The following is a 17,786-nucleotide window of genomic DNA, read 5'->3' on the forward strand; positions in this document are numbered from 1 at the left end:
CAGAGATATGAAGTCAAACACCCTCCCAGGCGGCGCGGCGGCCGGCGGCAGCCGTTACGCGCCGCCTGGAAGACTGGCGGCGCTGAACGGTTCCAACTTGGCACTACACTAAAACTGTTAACTGCTTGGAATGGTTATTAAAGCAAAATTTTCATTCAAGTGAGGAATAACCAAGGGCAGGAAGTGTGTATGCTTGTGTGCGTACTATGTAAGCCAAGAAACTGCATTAGCAGATACTCGCTAATATTAGATCCAGCCAAGTCCAAACGCATTCCAGGTGATGTGTTTCTGATGGATCAGCAATATTTATCGTTCGAGGGCGGATACAGTTTTAACAATACAAAAAAAATATTTTTGCACAACTCTATTCCTTGAATAATTCTCTTCAACGCCCCATTCCTAGTTAAGCGAATTAGCTTACCCTGGTTGAATAAATAAGGCGATTTCGCCACAAGGTCGGGGAAAACCGACCGAAAACGGCCGCGCTCAACGTTAATTTGGGTATGCAGACTCTTAAAAACTCGCATTGGGCGGGTAGGGTTTCCCAGGTATTGGCTCCAAAACACCGTATTCGGCTCCCGAATACGTCCAAGTGACCCGCCTCGTTCCTAGTTAAGCTCTAATTAGATCAAGTGACTCATAGGGAGGCGGGAGCGAAAAAGCGACAAAAAGCATGAATTTCCCTATGGCGGCGGGCTGCCGGGTTGCCAGACGGCGCACCGGCTATTTCCACCTTTGACACACCATTGAGCCAGCTTACGGCTTTTGGAGAGGAGGACTACAGGCGGAACACATACCTTTTCTTTTCACCGTACCTACTCACTGTTTGGAATCAGGTCGGAGAAAACGTTACCACTTACCAGTCACCTCACCTTTTTAGGTACAAGAGAATGGATATGGGTGCTCTAGCAGTAGGACAAGGACAAGCGCAGCCACAGGGACTGGGCCAGGCCCCCTCCCGTCCCAGTTTCGCTCCCCTCCCACTCCCCTAGAGCCCGCAGCTGGCGCGGCGGACCGGGGACATCCACTCTCGCCCGCGCTCGGTGGGGCACAGGTGCGCACTGCGTCCCCAGAGGCTCGTTCCCCCGTTACCGGAGGCCCGTGTGGCTCCGTAATTCGATTTGTACCGGGCTATAATCTAGCTCTAATCCAGTAAAAATGTCATGTCACCGCAGATGAGTCTCCGCGCCGCCGGATGGCAGTGTCGGTTATGATATTTTCTCTGAGTTGGAGGCGCCGGATACGAGATGGCACGTGGAGGTGAACGGGAGATGTTTGGAGTTGTTGGACACCTGTGCAACGATGAGGTGGAATTACTGAACTCTATAATGGAACGAACCCAGAAGCGGCGGAAGCGAATGTTCAGGGCGATGGTGTCTTCGATGAATGATGACGATGCTAGAATCAAGAGTTGATGCGTGTTTCAAGTCAATGCTGTTCGTGTCCGTGTCCTTTTTTAGGTGATTGGGATTCAGCTTTTACCTTTGTAGGCTGACGAAAAAAGTTGCAACGCTTCTTCTTCTTCTTCTACACGTCACGCCGTGGCCGCCGGGGCGGCCTATAAGGACAGATAGGCAATATCCACCACCCTATCATTTTCTTCCTAATTAGGCCTCACATCTCTACAACAATAGCAACAATACCACCACATATCTCCCGCGCTGATAGCCTATCCACCCAACCTATTTACCACATCATTGCCTAAACACCTCCCCAATAACTCGACTGATTTGCCGACTGATTCACTGGCACAATTGGATCAGCCGAGAGCCCTCTCTGCATTGACAGCGTTGCCAGTTATACAAACAATCAGCGAGTGGGGAGTGTAAGGGTGTCCGCGCTCTGATTTAATCACTCGGATCGTTACCGTTGGGGTGGGATTGTTCTGAATGGTTGGGTCTTGTAGTGAGAATGTCGTTATTGCGGAGGAGGAGATTCGTGAGAAAACTTGGCACGGACTAGAGCATGATTTGTTTTGTTTGCGGTTGTGAGAAGTTGAGTTTCGCCTGGTGCGAGGTCAAGGTCAAATCTGTGAGTTAGGTGAAAGTACCCGGATGTCGCCCAGTTAACGTGTTTAGAGAGACAATACGATGATATTCAGCTGGCAAAATACTGAAATAGTGGCTTGTTCGGCTAGCAAGAGATGTTCGAAGAGTTTCGCTGATAATCGTTGATGAAGAAGAAGGTAATTACTAATTAGGATGATGTTTCCTTCTTTTGATACATCTTAATATGAATATCCAAAGCGTGTGATCACGTTTTATTTGTTAACTTAGTTAAGTCATAGTCATTGTCATTTTTTATGCATGAATCCAGGCTTCTACAATGCATCTTCTCCTTTTCGAAACGTACCACTTTTATTTACTTTTTACTGAAGCACTTTATCTTGTTATTGCATATTACCACCGAAGCCCTGGCCACTCCTTCCTATTGAATCGTTCTGACGTCATTCAACCCTCGCTGTTTCTCTACGCTACCTTTCGCGTCTAACCTGCACTTTTACCGCTGAGTAATTCCATTCTTGCCATCACATCTACGTTAAATTGCGTTACTGTGCGTTAGGTGATTTGATTTACTCCGGCCCAACATCGACTAATTGACGTAATTCTATTTTCGCAAGATTCCCGCTCCGTTCGGGCAGCCTTCCGGAGACGCAGTCTCGGTTAGGTTGGATGGAAGTAGAAAGTGAAGCGGGCGATCAACAGAAACGGAGAGTGGTTGGTGGGATGTGTTCAGTTCCACGGTGACTGGTGTTTGCCGAAACTCGCTCCATTTAATTTTTTTTGGTGACTGATTATAGTTCATTTTTGTGCGAAGTTTCGTCTTCTTGCGTTACGAATATTTAGTGAGATGCAGTAGGTATCTAAAGTTGTGGTGTTATTGCGCAAGAGTGTTACATATTCATAGAGCTTGCTCTACATGTGCGTTAAACAATCTATAGCTCTTTAATATTTATTTTTATTTTGTAGCCGTATGCTTCGAGATCATTCTATAATACCCCCATCGGCAAAGACACTGACCATAACATACTGGTACGCATGCATATTAAATTATTATAGCCTCTACATATGTTAAATGATAACGTTACCACATAGCACAAATAACTCAGCATTCGTAATCAAAGTTTGAACAATATTGCACGATACATAAGTTTTGAACTTCTTGGAAATGACATTTGCCATCCTACGCTGTTACAGGTGACGTGCTTTACAGACACTGTTAGAACCAAAGCAGAGTAGCATCACATCAAACACGATGAAAACATTTTCTAGCAAGGCTTGGATACGAAAGGCAGCGAATGTACAGGTAAAAAGTCGCATTATGTTATAGTTCTGCTTTATGCTCTTCTGTAAAATGACAAGCGTTTTTCAAGATTATGAAAGAAACCTAACTGATTTTCTATCAAATACATCAAAACACACCTTGAATCACGTTCACACGCATTGGCGCAACACAGGTTGACACCTCACAAAATTGTTTCATCCATGCAACCCATCAACAATCTCTTTAAATCATTTCTATCGTGTCATCCCTCTACAAGGTTGTGTAGTTCGCGACGTAAAACACAGCTATGTCTTATAATAGCGATTTCCACTATTTACAATGCAAAGCTCGAACTTTGTCATAAGTGACAATAATTGTGAGATCATCGGCTCACTGACAAGAAGTCAACCGCTACTCGGGCGACTAGCTCGAACAATTAAAACATGAACACCAACTTCCTGTCATAACACCTTGTGACCTCTGTGCAGTGTGCACGCCCCACCTCGGCACATAATTCCATTTTGCCGTTTTTGTTATCTCATTGCGTTTTACCATGATCACTATCTTGTCTGCATACATCTGCCCATCTCTGCTCCCTTTGTCTTCTCCACTGGGTCTCCAACCCCTCTCATGTCTCCAACGCTGCAGGTATTTATCCAGGCTTAGCTCGGTTAACGGCTTATCCAGACTTAACCCGCTCATCGAGTGGGACTAAGCGTTTTCGTCTCCATGTGTGTTTCTACTGTGTCCATTCCTCTGCTACTCTCACTGCTTCAATGAATCTCCGGATAATTTCACTTTATTCTCATCCGATTCTTCGAGTGTCCTCACGTTGTCTCATCTGGTGTCTCGGCATATCCTCCCTGCGTCCTCCCGGTCCTTCCTCGATGTATCGCTGGGTGGTTTGGGTTAAGCACCATATCCGGTGGACCAAGTGCTAACCGGAACTCTCACGCTGTTCCAAGCGGTCAGGCAGCGGCAGTCGATGTATCGCGACTCATCCCTCTGTGTGTCTCGTGTGCTCTCCACGCCTACCGCCACCATCCAGTGCCCTCTCCTCATTCGAACTGACTGGGTCAACCGGAGAACTGACCGGGTCATCCGGGGGACTGACGAGGTCACGGATACTGTATCCGCTGGATCCGGTCGGCGGAGGGGGAGAGATGCGCGGTTCGACTCCGCCCAAACGCGAGATGGTGCGCAGATTGGCCGCGTGCAGACTTTTGAGAACGGCGGCTGAGTACTCCTGTGGAATAAAAACGGGAGTTGTAGTTTTTGTTGCGTTGTCACAGTGGGTGTGTTGTAGATTTACGTGATTTTATCATGACTCCATGTGGTTTTGCTTCTCTGAATGTCCTTTTGTTAGAGCCACTAAAATTCGCAAAGAAAATATGAAAGTGTTTTATTCTTGCTCCAGTAAATGCAGATTTCAACACTGAAATTCATCATATTTTTTTCGTGCAAGCCCAACTGCGGTTCTTCATAAATGAGGAAACACAGAGGGTGAGACTAAATGCTAACTTCGAAATCTAAGCTGTGTTGCGGTATTGGCGGTTATGTGCGGCGTGTATGCCGCATGATTAGTAAGCGGCGACCACTAAATTAAAGACTTAAACGCTCCAACCTGTTTTCAATGAATAACACTGCATACCAAAAATGCCAGTCGCTCTCGTCATAAGATATTTAGATTTAAATAACTAAGTTATCTGCATCATCATTTTGAACCAAATTAATGCTTTCAACTTAGTACTCACTCATTCCTTCCTTTGTTGGCTCCAAACAGTCTTTCGATTGTCTGGAAATCGTATGCCAAATCCCGCACCTGTACACGACTTGTGCATATAAAGGCCGATGTAAGAATTTCAATAGGCTCTCGCATGCGATTTCCTGGCTACCCAAAAAGTCTGTTTCAGTCATGCTATCAAAACATGGTATGTCAGCCCTGTCACCAGCTTATGACTGCTCTGCTTGTAGTGCCCCTGACCGTCACCGACTCCCTTCCCTCCTTAAAAGCCTAGTTTCCCTCCATCATCTCCACTAGATTTAGGTGATGCTCCGACAAGTTCACAAACAAGACCGAACTTGTTCGGAGTTTGGACTGTGAGTTAACCCTCGCCCTTTAGGGGGGGGGGGGGTCGAACGGACTCCCCTCGGTTTTTCGCGAATAACTCGCGTAAGAAGCGGCCGATCACGACGTAACTTTTAGTACCCTCGCGTTGATCAATTTTACACCCACCCTGAAAATTTCATGACCCTGACGCAAATAACCTTTGACCTGTGACCTACTTTTCGAGACCATGTTTGGCCGGAACCGCGATTCAGCGTATGTCGGCTCGCATTAGCAGCGCGTTTGCAGTCTTTTCGTAGTTTCAAGCGTTCAAACATGTGATATGATGTTGCCCCATGCATTAGGGTGGGTGTCAAGGTCACCTGAAGGTCAGGTCAGGTCATTGACCTTTGGTGACCTCGGTTCACTTTTTCGAGTTTGACATGTTTCCAGGCCATTTTTTCGAGCTGAATTCGAATTTAGCAACCACATGAACGTTTACAAAGTAGTTTTGGTGCCTTCGTAGCATGCTACGAGGCTGTCAGAGGCGGTTGACACTTACTACAAATACCCGGCAGGACCTCTACTGGTTGACCTGACCTGACCTGACCCGACCTAGCCTAAATGAATGAAGACATCATCTGTGATCAAAACTAGCATGATATTCGTGATCAGAACCCCGAAAACCCCCAAAGCAGCCACACTACGACGTTCTAACAGGTCCCAATTTTCCCGCCTTTTGGGTCATTGACCTGACCTGGAAGGTCAACCGATGACCTAGGACCTTAGAATTGGGTATCATCGGCTTCCTCTCGTCACGGGCAACACGCTCGTTTTTTTCCGCGAAGCTCTAGCTTGATCAGGAGCGAAACGGCAAGGGATTATACCTTATGCGTTCGCGGCTGGAAAAACACCAATACGGGCGAGGGTCAAGTTGAAAGTATTAATTTGGTTCAAAACGATGATGTAGATAAGTTAGTTATTTAAATCTAAATATCCTATGACGAGAGCGATGGACATTTTTGGTATGCAGTGTTATCCATTGAAAACAGGTCAAAGCTATTGAGTTTTTAATTTAGTGGTGGCCGCTTACTAATCATGCGGCATACACGCCGCACATAACCGCCAATGCCGCAACGCAGCTTAGATTTCGAAGTAAGCATTTAGTCTCACCCAACACAGACTACATGAAATAAAAATGCAAGTTTTTTTTTGCACATTTAAAAAGGCCCACCTGCGCCTTTCTCCTGAGCTCCTCCACGCTGCTGGCCTGTGATTCGCTGTGACCCAGTGACGTCACCGGGCCAGAAATGACCGGACTCGACTGCAGTGAGAACGGACTCGGGAAAAAGGCCGACGGCGGGAACGGCGGCGCATGCGTCTTGCCCGGGCAGCAGCTGCAGGATTGCGGGGTGATACCTGAAAGGGGAAAAATGGGAGGAAACGTTAAAAATCAGTTTTCAACCGGGTCGGTTGCAAAGAAAGTTAAAAAAAAATCAAGCATCTTGCATTCAGAGGAAATGCTGGTAGCTTTGAATGCCAGGTAGGTGGGGGTGTTCGATAATTTTGATATGAATAGGACCATGTTTACGGAGTATGGTGTGTGACCCCAGGTCACTGGAATGTCTAAAACGTCTCGCGCTCGGTAGGACTCGAACCTACGCTCCCAGAGGGAATCTGATTTGTTTGTTTGTTTGTTTGTTTTGTTGGGTTAGGCCCTTTCGGTCGACAAGACCATTGCAGAGCCGGAAGGATGATAGGAATTAGGGGGAGACATTGGTCTGGGCAGGCACCCTAGTGAGTCGCCGGGGCTGAGCCCGTCCAGAGGACAGGCCACTCAGCCCCAAGGCACTCACTGCACCCGGCTACGGGGTGCGCTCCCTCAGGAGCAGCGGTGCCGCTCCAAGGGAGCAGCCCGCATGAGATAAAGTTGCCTGTCCAGCCCGGAGGGGGGTTGCGGCGTGGAGGAGAAGGATTTCTGTTTCCTGAGGATAGAAGCACGGATAGGTGTGAATCTGATTTCTGGTCAGACGCCTTAAAACCCTATTAGTGGCAGGCTCCTGGCTACCCCATATTAGTGGCAGGGGGGGGGGCTGTTTACGACCCCCCCCCCTTGATATCTCGAGATCTAACCGGCCGATTTTCAAAATTCAAACAGCATTCGATTTGGCTCAACGAGATCTACATTTCTAAAAAAAAATTAAAAAATGTCAATAGGGGGGTAGAGGGGGGTAAAAACGGGCAAATTGCAGATACATTTTAGACTGTTAATCACGGCCAGGTTTCTGAACCAATCTTAACTTAACTTTTGCCGATCGATAGAGAATGAACCAGGAATTCACATGGATCCTAAAATATGCATTTTCAAAAATCATAGGCGGATACAGATCATTGAGATTGGGGGTACACAAAAAGTATAGTAAATAAGGTTTTTGTCGGTACTGTTTCTAAAAAGGGTGGCAATGGTCTTGTTATGTTACAATTTTCTTATGAGAGAACGACTAAAATTGTATTAGTCATGCCATGCATAGGCGGTGTCAGGGCACCTATGTTGGGAGGTAAAAAATAACCCCCTTTTTGGACGCCTGGATCCGCCTATTATAGCAAAAACGTGTCAAAAGAGGATGCACAATAACTTTGTATATGTTATCACATGATACCTTTCATTCAATTTCACTGTTCGTAAAACTGGTGCAGCATCGTGATCTTCGCCCAAATGACTCGCTTCACGAATAGGACCCCCCAATTCCCAGTGCTCTGGAGCCGCCCCTGGTAAAATTATGAACTTGAAATTTTCAGGGAATGTGCCGAATTTAGTTTTAGGAAAAGTCAGAAAATTTCAGCATCGTAGCTTCAGCGGTTTCGGAGATATTCCCGAAAAACCTGAGGGGTTTGGTAAAAACAACCCCCCCCCCTGCCACTAATAGGGTTAACCCTCGCCGGCACAGGGGGGGGGGGGGTTGATGCAACCCCCCTAAGGTTTTTTCGCGAATAACTCGCGCAAAAAGCGGCCGATCGCGACGAAACTTTCAGTACCCTCGCATTGATTAATTTTACACCTACCCTGAAAATTTCATGACCCTGACCCAAATGACCTTTGACCTGTGACCTCTTTTCCGAGACCATGTTTGGCCGGAATCGCGATTCCGCGTATGTCGGCTCGCATTAGCCGCGCGTTTGCAAGCTTTTCGTGGTTTCAAACGTTCAAACATGTGATTTGATGTTGCTCCCATACATTAGGGTGAGTGTCAAGGTCACCTGAAGGTCAGGTCAGGTCATTGACCTTTGGTGACCTCGGGTGACCTCGGTTCACTTTTTCGAGTTTTACATGTTTCTATGCTAGTTTTTGGAGCTGAATTCGAATTTAGCAACCATTTGAACATTTACGAAGTAGTTTTGGTGCCTTCGTAACATGTTACGAAGCTGTCAGAGGCGGTTGGCACGTATTACGAATACCTGTCACAACCCCTACCAGTTGACCTGACCTGACCTGACCCGACCTGGTCTAAATGCTTAAAGACATCATCTCTGATCAAAACTAACACGATGATATTCGTGATCAGCACCCCGGAAAACCACATAGCAGCCACACTTTACGACTTTCTAACAGGTCCCGATTTTCCCGGTTTTCGGGTCATTGACCTGACCTGGAAGGTCACCCGGGCCCTGTTTCACCGCCCGACGCTGCGCGCGCTGCAGCGCGCTGGGAGCTGAGGCGTACCCCTGACGTCACTCGAATGACGTTGCGTGCGATCCGTTAGCTTATGATGAATCGCGTTTGGAACAGAGGTCCTAAAGAACCAAGTTCAGAGAGAACAGAGGTTTGAGTGCGAATGCTGCTAGCGTGCTGATGGTGCTGGCGCTTGGGTGCTAGCGTTTTGCGATGACGTCATAGCGTAGCGTCAGAGGGACGTTTGTTGATATTGCCATGGAAACCCAACGCGCCGACGCGCGCAGCGCACTGCAGCGCTCCGCCGTGAAACAGGGCCCCGATGACCCAGGACCTTAAAATTGGGTATCATCGGCTTCCTTTCGTGACGGGCAGCACGCTCGTTTTTTCCGCGAAGCTCTAGCTCGATCAGGGGCCAAACGCGAGGGGGGGGGGGGGTCGTACCAACCAACGTACCAACCTTGTGCCGTCGAAGGACGCAAAATGGCCTGTGCCGGCGAGGGTTAACCACTCGGCCACGACCGCTGATTGCGTGTTGGGGTTGGGGATAAAAGGAAAAATAAGAGAAAATGTTGTTGAATTTTGGTCATGTAACAAATTTGCCAATAATCGTTTAACCCTATTAGTGGCGGGGGTGGGGTTGTTTTCATCCACCTCTCAGGTTTTTCGGAAATATCTTGAAAACGCCTGGAGCTAGTTAGGAAGCTGGGATTTTCTGATATTTCTTCATACGCCGAACTAAACGGGGAAGAAAGAAAGAGAGGTCGACTTATATCTTCAGGCGCTTTTTATGTACTAGCGACATCTATGGAGAGGAATGTTGAACCATAATGAACGAGTAGCGACCTTCTCGAGCAATAGGCTGCGACTTGCGAGTTGCAATTAACGATACTTTTTTGCAAATGTTGATGAATTAATAAACGAGCGAGTCGGTTTATTTGTAGTTTATCGTAAAAGTCACGGCATGAGCAGACAGACCCAGTGGTGCTTGCTTATTGCTTATATCAACGGGCGTATCTTCAGTTATGTATTCTTTCAAAATGATGATGGACAGGTCCCGCCGAGATTTGAACTCGGATCGCATGATTCAGAGTCCTGAGTGCTAACCGTTACACCACGGGGCCTTCAACAATGGTGTGGGGGTGGGGATATCCAATAAATTTTCTTCTTGATATGATTATAGATATTGTTATTGAGCTGGGACGGATTCATCTGGTATAAGATTATTCAAATCATTAGCTTATAAGTCTTTATTGGGTAGCTTTCGGAAGCTTTCCAGCTTCCTTCATCAGCCTAGGATACAAAGATATGTTAACCCTCGCCCTGGCAGGGCATTTTTCCTAACACGCGGGGGGGTCCGCTATTTGCGCTTTTGGGACTTTTCTTTTTCAAAATTTAGATCTTGTTCAGTAGAATCAAATGCTGTTCGAATTTTGAAAATCGGCCAGTGAGATCTCGAGATATCAAGGGGGTCCTAAGCAGCCCCCTTTGCCGCCATATAGGGGTCAGGAGCCTGCCACTAAGAGGGTTAAAAAACTCTGATGTACAAATATGGCTGCATATAAAGTAATTGTAAACATAGCCATTTAAGTCTATTACAGTCACATAATCTTGCAGATAATCTTATTCCCTGCTCCCGAACCTCGGCCCCGTGGTGTAATGGTTAGCACTCAGGACTTTGAATCCTGCGATCCGAGTTCAAATCTCGGCGGGACCTGATGTTGGCATTTTTTGTAGCAGCTTTGCACTAATAACGGATCGTGTGAATTACCGGAAACGAACGATCGTCAACAGCCACCCAAAACTTTGTCCTTCGGCTCGGTGCCGACATTTCTCCCCATAGATGTCGCTGGTATTGAACGCCTGAATGCATGCTGTACCGGATAACACGATACCTCAGTCCATAGATGTCGCTGATCTTAGCGCCGGATGGTATGCTGTGCCGGGTAACACGATACCTACTTCGCCTCATGCATTACGCTTTCGGTAACCTCCGTGACGATTGGCATGATCCTTTGCCTGTGACGAGCATCGTTCATCATGACAAGCATCGTTGTCATGATGACCTTTCTTGCGTCGCAACTGACGACTTCTTATGATGTTAGGTGAATGAGATAGTCCAAGAGCCTCCTGTGAGATTTCAGATCATGTCTACAGCTTTTTCCTTGACCCCAGGTCATCAAAATTTATTAAAATCCATCACGCAGTCGGTAGGACTCGAACCTACGCTCCCAGAGGGAATCTGATTTCTAGTCAGACGCCTTAACCACTCGGCCACGACCGCTGAGAGTACCTAGCTTTCGGGGTAAAAGCAACGAAATTGGGGGAATGCTATCAGATTGTGGTCACAAACCAGGTGGGTGACGGCAGGTGATCGCCTGAGGCGGTGGGAGGTAAAAAATATTTTCGTCATTTAATGCTCAATGCAATCGCTGCGGCTTTTTACAAAACCTTCTCCTCGTCGTTGTTTCTTGCTTTCAACGACTGGTCCCCGAGTGATGGCTATCCTCACGCAGGATAGGATGAATGGAGCTAGCAATTAAGCCCCAAAAAACATATCGAAAATGTTACAAAACACTTCTTTTGAAGCACATGAATTGAATGGTGTTTGAGCCTCACGAAACATGTTTCAGATATGACGCGTCACACAAACTGAAGCATAAAGACTGTGTTCAAAAATGTGAGCGGCAGCTCTGCAAGCACTTGTTGACCAATGAAAAGCGTAGGTACTGCCCGGTCGCCATAGCAGCAAGTAGGCGTCACAAATTTCGAACACTATCCGAGTGCGCCAAGCTCGACTACATCAAGGACAATGGGTGATAGTTGCCAGCTGAGTAAATTAATGAAACGCGAATAAATTCAACTTTTGTTTGAGATTGCGAATAAAAATGTGTTTTTAATTTCAAATATCATTGAATTAGTTCTTGTAAATACATTAACTACAAACGCCTCTGTACAAAGTGTTTCAAGAATAAATCAAGACTTATGAAAATCGTGAGTAGGGTTGGGAAAAGCAGGGAAAAGGATCACGTGACTAACTCACCTGTTTAACTCACCTGTTGGGTTTCCTCAGCCTTGCTCTTAGGAGAGGAGTGAGAAGGAGGGAAACCCAAGTCGTTCAGAGACGCGCCAATTCCAAAGAATATAGTTGGACACAAGCTGGGGCCAGTGGGTGGGCCTTGAGTCAGGGAACTGGTGTTGTGCGTCTGCGTGTGAATTGTTGTGGAAACTCGACAAGTCGACAAACTCGACTCGTAGTTGGTGCTAATGCTTCACAAAGAAAGAAAGAAAGAGAGAGAAACGGCTGTGAAGTGTAATGCAAATACTGTCTCACCCGCAAACCAAATGGGTGAATGACATGTGAAGGAAGGCCAGGCATGGTGGGAATGCAGAAATCAGGAGGCAAGTGGTGAATGACCGATTGGAGCTCCATGGCGCATCTGACCCTGTCCTTGCTTGTTAAGAACAGGGCGCATACCATGGAGGGGGGGGGGGGGGGGGGATCCAATGGTTGCGTGAAGCGTCCCAACTTTATCTGTATAGAATCTTGGTCACAAACAAGATATGGGACGACCACACAATCACATGCAGCGGTCACGGAACGTAAGGTCGCCTTAGAGACTAGAGTTAATTTATTGAAACGTATTAGATATTAATGCTACCCTGAACCTCAAGTCACGAATTATTGTGCCAAATCATGCGCTTTCACGGCGCTCATCGGCCCCGTGGTGTAACGGTTAGCACTCAGGACTCTGAATCCTGCGATCCGAGTTCAAATCTCGGCGGGACCTGGCTTTTTACCATTTGCTGAGCTGCGACACGTGTCTTGACTAACGGCGATCGTGAGGGAACTACAGACTAGGGTGGCACTAAAACGGGGCTAAAATTTCGTTTTGAGAATTTTCAACGGGACGGGCAGCCAATCTGTTCTACCACCCGAGAAAACGTTGCGTGTAAAATATTTTTGGAAAATATTTCTATTTAGAGGTAGCTCAACCAGGTCAAATTTCACATTTTTTGTGAAAAACAGAACTTTGCCGAAATTTTAATTTCCACGCGTATTTCTGATGTTCACAATGACATTGGACGTTGCCAAGACTTTATTGAAACGTTTCAGCACCTAAAGCTCAGATATATAGGTACATATGAGGTACATAATTCTTTTGAAGGTATGCATAACTTAGGTACTGCATAACTCCATGAAAAGAGAAAGCGGTATCATCCGTAATCAGCCAACACTTCTACACATCATTCGTCGGCTAGTCTTGCGTACTTAGAAGTTACGATCGCCTTGCGTATGTCAGAATGCTTGCGTCTTTGCTCCTCGACGACCTACAAGAGGAGCTGCTGTTAGTCTTTATCCTTCGTGGGGGTCTAATCGATTTCCTGGCCATCAACAAAATGCCTCGCTCCGCGAAGTCGTAGAGGCATGAAGAGACCTCATGTAGCGCATGGCGGCGTTGTAGAATGGCTTGACCTCCCAAAGAATCGGATCCTTCAAGAGGAAGTCGTGTCCATACCGAGGATGCTGAAGAAGCTTGTGAAGCCAATTGTGGTATGACGAAGTCTGCGGTGGACTTGCTAGAGATTGAAGCTATAGTAAGTTAAACGTGGGCTCGACGGGGGGAGGGGTTTTCGGCCCTCTCCTTCTCTCGTAAAGATGCAGCCATCTCACGTTTAGTAGCAGCGATCGTAATCTCCTTCATTATAAGTTGAGGGCGACCAGCCTCTCATTTAGATACCAAAGGTGACGGCTGAAGGCAATGCCTGTCGCCTTGGACACCAATTCGAACACCAATTCGTCCAATTCGTACTTCAGGAGGGACTTGAGGAAGTCGAGATCTTGCGCTGGTGCAGACGCCAGAAGCGGTGCATTGAATCGAGCCGAAAACTACGTTGTTACCACAAAGGTCACGATTCGCCGGAGGCTCTTCTTAGACGTAGTGAGCCGGTATTGTGCTCGGAAGAGGTAAGGCTTCATAGCGTAAATGGCATTGGTCAACCAGCACATACGGAGCATATCGGGGCGAGCGATCTTCATACCTCGTTTCGGAGCACCATCGAGGACAGTTATAGCCAGCTCCAGCATCTCACGGTTGTCGCGTGAGTGCTGGCGGTCAAGAATATACGACGGAACTGTGCAAGAGCATCACGCGGGTTGTGGAGGTGGGACATGTCACAGGTTTTGAAGGTTTATGGCTTCGTTCCATCTAATTCTAGACGCCCACTTTTTATGGAAGCGCTTAAACAAAACAACGTCCTGGCCGCTGGACGGGCCGAGGCAGGCTGAAAATGTCTCTATAGAACAAACTAGTAAATGTCGTGGCAAGTCAGGTGGAGCAAGTCCTCCTCGAGCCGCTGCTCGATGATCGTGCAGGCTCCTGCATTGGGACCGGTGTTCGATGCACTTGTGTCAAAAACTGAGCGCTTTTACTCAATCCTTCAACTCTCACTCATCGAGGGATTCTAGAACAGCGTTCGCTGCGGCCTGTCAATTTGAGCCTAGGACTAGCGAAAAATGTTCTGAAATGGCTTAGCAAAACACAACTCATATTTTTGCACGTGCACGTCTTCTCCCTGACATCACGGAGACCTGCCCTGTGGCCGTACACTGGCAGTGCCCCCCTGCGCATCAGTGACCGGGGATACATCAGCAGAGTAAGTGCGTATTACAAACAGATCACAAATCACAATACTCAGCGAAGAAAAACCATTCCTGATACGCATTTATTTGCTCATGTAACCCCGGTAAGTGCTAGCAGTCTCGTGACCCTTCCCAACCATCGTGATACGAGAGAAGAGCTGAAGCTGCACGCCTGGCAGCGGGCTACCGTCAGCGAACAATATAAGCTTGACTACGCTTAACGGCCATTAGTTAAATCACGCATTGCGTCACAGCGCGTTTGCGGCGAGAAACACTGTGGTTATGGAACAAATAGGAAGGCATCTATCATTCATTTAAACGTGTTATGGCTCAAATATGACAATGCTTGGAAAGGCGCGACACACATCTGAATCCCCGTTCACAATATACGTTTTATCAATATGTACCAAGTATGACCACATTGAGCTACCTCTAATTATAAATATTTATTGATAGAATTTCATACAGATCATTTTTTCGTGAGGTAGAACAATATGCCTACCCGTCCCGGTCGAAATTAAAAAAGTCGAAATTAAGTGCCACCCTAACAGACAGGTACTTACAATATTTTGTAACATATTTCTGAGTTCGCTGGTAGAAGGTGGAAAGGATGCAAAAAAAAACTGAATTTAGCTCAAGCCTCGAAATCAACTTCTGGAAATTAAGGTCAGGTGACAATCATAAGTACAACATTTGGCTAGCTCATACGGAGCTCAGTTGTATGCTTATAGGCATTCTATCATTTCAAATAGAAATAGAACTTCGGCGCTAAGACGTCTGAAGAACTAGACCCCACCTCGTAAGAAAATGGAACGTGTGGCCAGTGTGGGGGTCGAACCCACGACATTCGCGTTATTAGCACGACGCTCTAACCAACTGAGCTAACCGGCCGTGACGGCGTAATGCCGACAGCATCGGGAAAAAGACGTTGTGTGGCAAGCTGGCACACATCTGTTTAGATAATACCAATGCATTTTTAAGACGCTACATTGAATTAAGGAAAATATTTTTACAGGTCAGTACTCTCCCTTGATTTTCAACTTTTGTATAATATTTACAGGCCGGCACTAAACACATGCTCGCCCTCCCCCCCCCCTCCCCCAGGGCATTTTGGACGCCTATGACTGCAGAACATGGTAGCGTGGCCGAGCGGTCTAAGGCGCTGGTTTAAGGCACCAGTCTCTTCGGAGGCGTGGGTTCGAATCCCACCGCTGCCAAGTCTTTTAGTTTGAGCCCTTGTGCCCTACCACCTTGCCTCTGGGGAGGAACGGCGACACCATGGGCGATCCCAGGGAGGGGAAGAAGAGCGGGTGGAAGCCAGTGGCCATCCGGTGTCCGTACGCCGCACTTCCCGGTCGCAGATCCAGCAGTGAGCGGTATCGCAGCCTGAAAAAGGCACGGGATATGGGTCAGGTTTGGTGCGGGTCCTTATTGTAAACTCGGCGCCAGAAACTGCTGCAATATCTGCGTTATTAATTTTATTTGCAGATGCAGGTATATGATGTGTGAAAGTACCGCCTTTGATTGCAGAAAATAAAATGCAAGGTAATACGTGGAAAGGTAAGAAGAATTTCACTTATTGCTTAAAAGTCACTATATATTCCCTAAAAAATCCTTTCGAGGGTTAACATCCTCCCCTTAACTCACGGTGGGTCTAGTGCTGAGAAGAGGGCGGGACTTGGCCCAACCGGGGCTGTTGGCGGTGGTGGCGGCGGTGCCGCGGGGCATGACCCCGGCGACCTCACGTGACTCGACGACGCCACCCGATTGGTGGACGGCGGCGGTGTGGGTGTGACGTCATCGGAATGCGAGGCGACACGTGGAGTCCGACTGTGGGTGTGAGTGGGAAAATTAATTACCGCAGTAGAATTGTGATTTTGACGCATGTCGGTTTCGGGTTTAGGAATTACGATTTTTGTGAATGCCCTTGAGTAAAACCTAATAACTCTCCCCATCAAATGCAAATCTTACCGGCTTCTTCTCTCTGATAGAGACTTATTGTATAAATGATGCAAAAATATTGCAACTTATCAGTTGCATGACTCGTTCTGCGGTATTTTTAGGTTACAGAAGTTTGAAAGTGATCACTCATCACTGAGCCATCAGCAGGGCATTTCGCCACCATTTCACAGTAATTAGACCACCGACCTACCTGTTCTCCTCATCGGTGGTGACCACGTTGAGTTCGTCGTTAGCCGACGGCTCGCTCTTCACCTCAGCCGTGTCCCGGTGGGACTCCGATACTCCCGCTGGGTCAGAGTGGTCTGTGACGTCCCGCGCCGGGTCTCTGTCCGATGCCTGGTGTTGGAAGATATTTTTTTTTTTTTTGATGAGGGGCTTTTTGAATGTCAACAAAAGGTGGCGATGGAGCTGTGGGAACTTATCGAGGCGTGACATCGAGGACCGAGGTGTTTTTGTCACGTCATTTTACTAAACAATAATCATTATCCTAAATGTCCAGAATAATACTCATCCTCACGTTGATACTTGATTATTACAATAAACAAAGTTTCGTTTAAAAAGCCAAGCAAGACATAAAACCAAAGCGTTAAAAAAATGCGAACAAATATCTCAACATCAATTTTAACCTGACATTTAGACGGTAAATCCTATGCACACAATGGAGGAATTTCAATTATTCAAAATCATCCAACTTGACGGGTCGATTCGCCTGCTACGCCTTTCCCCTTTCCTTCTCTCCCACTCGCCTGTTCCATTTTGTCCGCGTCGGCGTGCGCCGGCGCTCCGTCGGGTCCCTCTCTCCCCTCCTCTCCCTTCTCCTCTCCTCTCGCCGGTCGCCCTTAAACCTCTCACTCTTCCTCCATTTGGCGCGCCGGTTTTGAAACCAGACCTGCGACAGAGGACCAGGTTTCAATTGGATTATGGTCGCTTCGTTTGGCGTCAAAGGCTTGCTTGTCGCGGCCGGTGTGCGGTTTAAAACGAGGGGAGAGGCCACCCGACAGATGTGGTGTTAGCCCAGTGTGATTGGTTTATGTAGTCTGGGCGGGACTTTGAGGTTATCAGTTCTGAGACCTCGTCTTCATTTGTATTTATTATCCTGGTTATGATGAATGTAAGGATTTGGAGATTCGATGGGAAAATGGCAGAGGATTAGTAAGGCAGGGACAGAAGAGAAACAATGTTCAATGTCTCTCTCCTCT

General features: G+C 47.2%; 6 non-coding genes across 6 annotated transcripts; 3 read left to right on the plus strand and 3 right to left on the minus strand.

Moving 5' to 3' along the window:
- Window positions 1-10,033: 10,033 nt before the first annotated feature.
- Window positions 10,034-10,105, minus strand: Trnaq-cug. Its single transcript has one exon. It is a non-coding gene; the product is annotated as a tRNA-Gln (tRNA).
- Window positions 10,106-10,626: 521 nt separating this feature from the next.
- On the plus strand, window positions 10,627-10,698 carry Trnaq-uug. Its single transcript has one exon. It is a non-coding gene; the product is annotated as a tRNA-Gln (tRNA).
- A 485-nt stretch (window positions 10,699-11,183) lies between these two features.
- On the minus strand, window positions 11,184-11,265 carry Trnas-aga. Its single transcript has one exon. It is a non-coding gene; the product is annotated as a tRNA-Ser (tRNA).
- Window positions 11,266-12,700: 1,435 nt separating this feature from the next.
- Window positions 12,701-12,772, plus strand: Trnaq-cug. Its single transcript has one exon. It is a non-coding gene; the product is annotated as a tRNA-Gln (tRNA).
- Window positions 12,773-15,442: 2,670 nt separating this feature from the next.
- Window positions 15,443-15,516, minus strand: Trnai-aau. The gene has a single exon. It is a non-coding gene; the product is annotated as a tRNA-Ile (tRNA).
- Window positions 15,517-15,760: 244 nt separating this feature from the next.
- On the plus strand, window positions 15,761-15,842 carry Trnal-aag. Its single transcript has one exon. It is a non-coding gene; the product is annotated as a tRNA-Leu (tRNA).
- Window positions 15,843-17,786: the final 1,944 nt, after the last annotated feature.

This window comes from Amphibalanus amphitrite, unplaced genomic scaffold (assembly GCF_019059575.1).
Source record: "Amphibalanus amphitrite isolate SeventyFive unplaced genomic scaffold, NRLGWU_Aamphi_draft 001781F_arrow, whole genome shotgun sequence".
Classification (NCBI taxonomy): domain Eukaryota; kingdom Metazoa; phylum Arthropoda; class Thecostraca; order Balanomorpha; family Balanidae; genus Amphibalanus; species Amphibalanus amphitrite.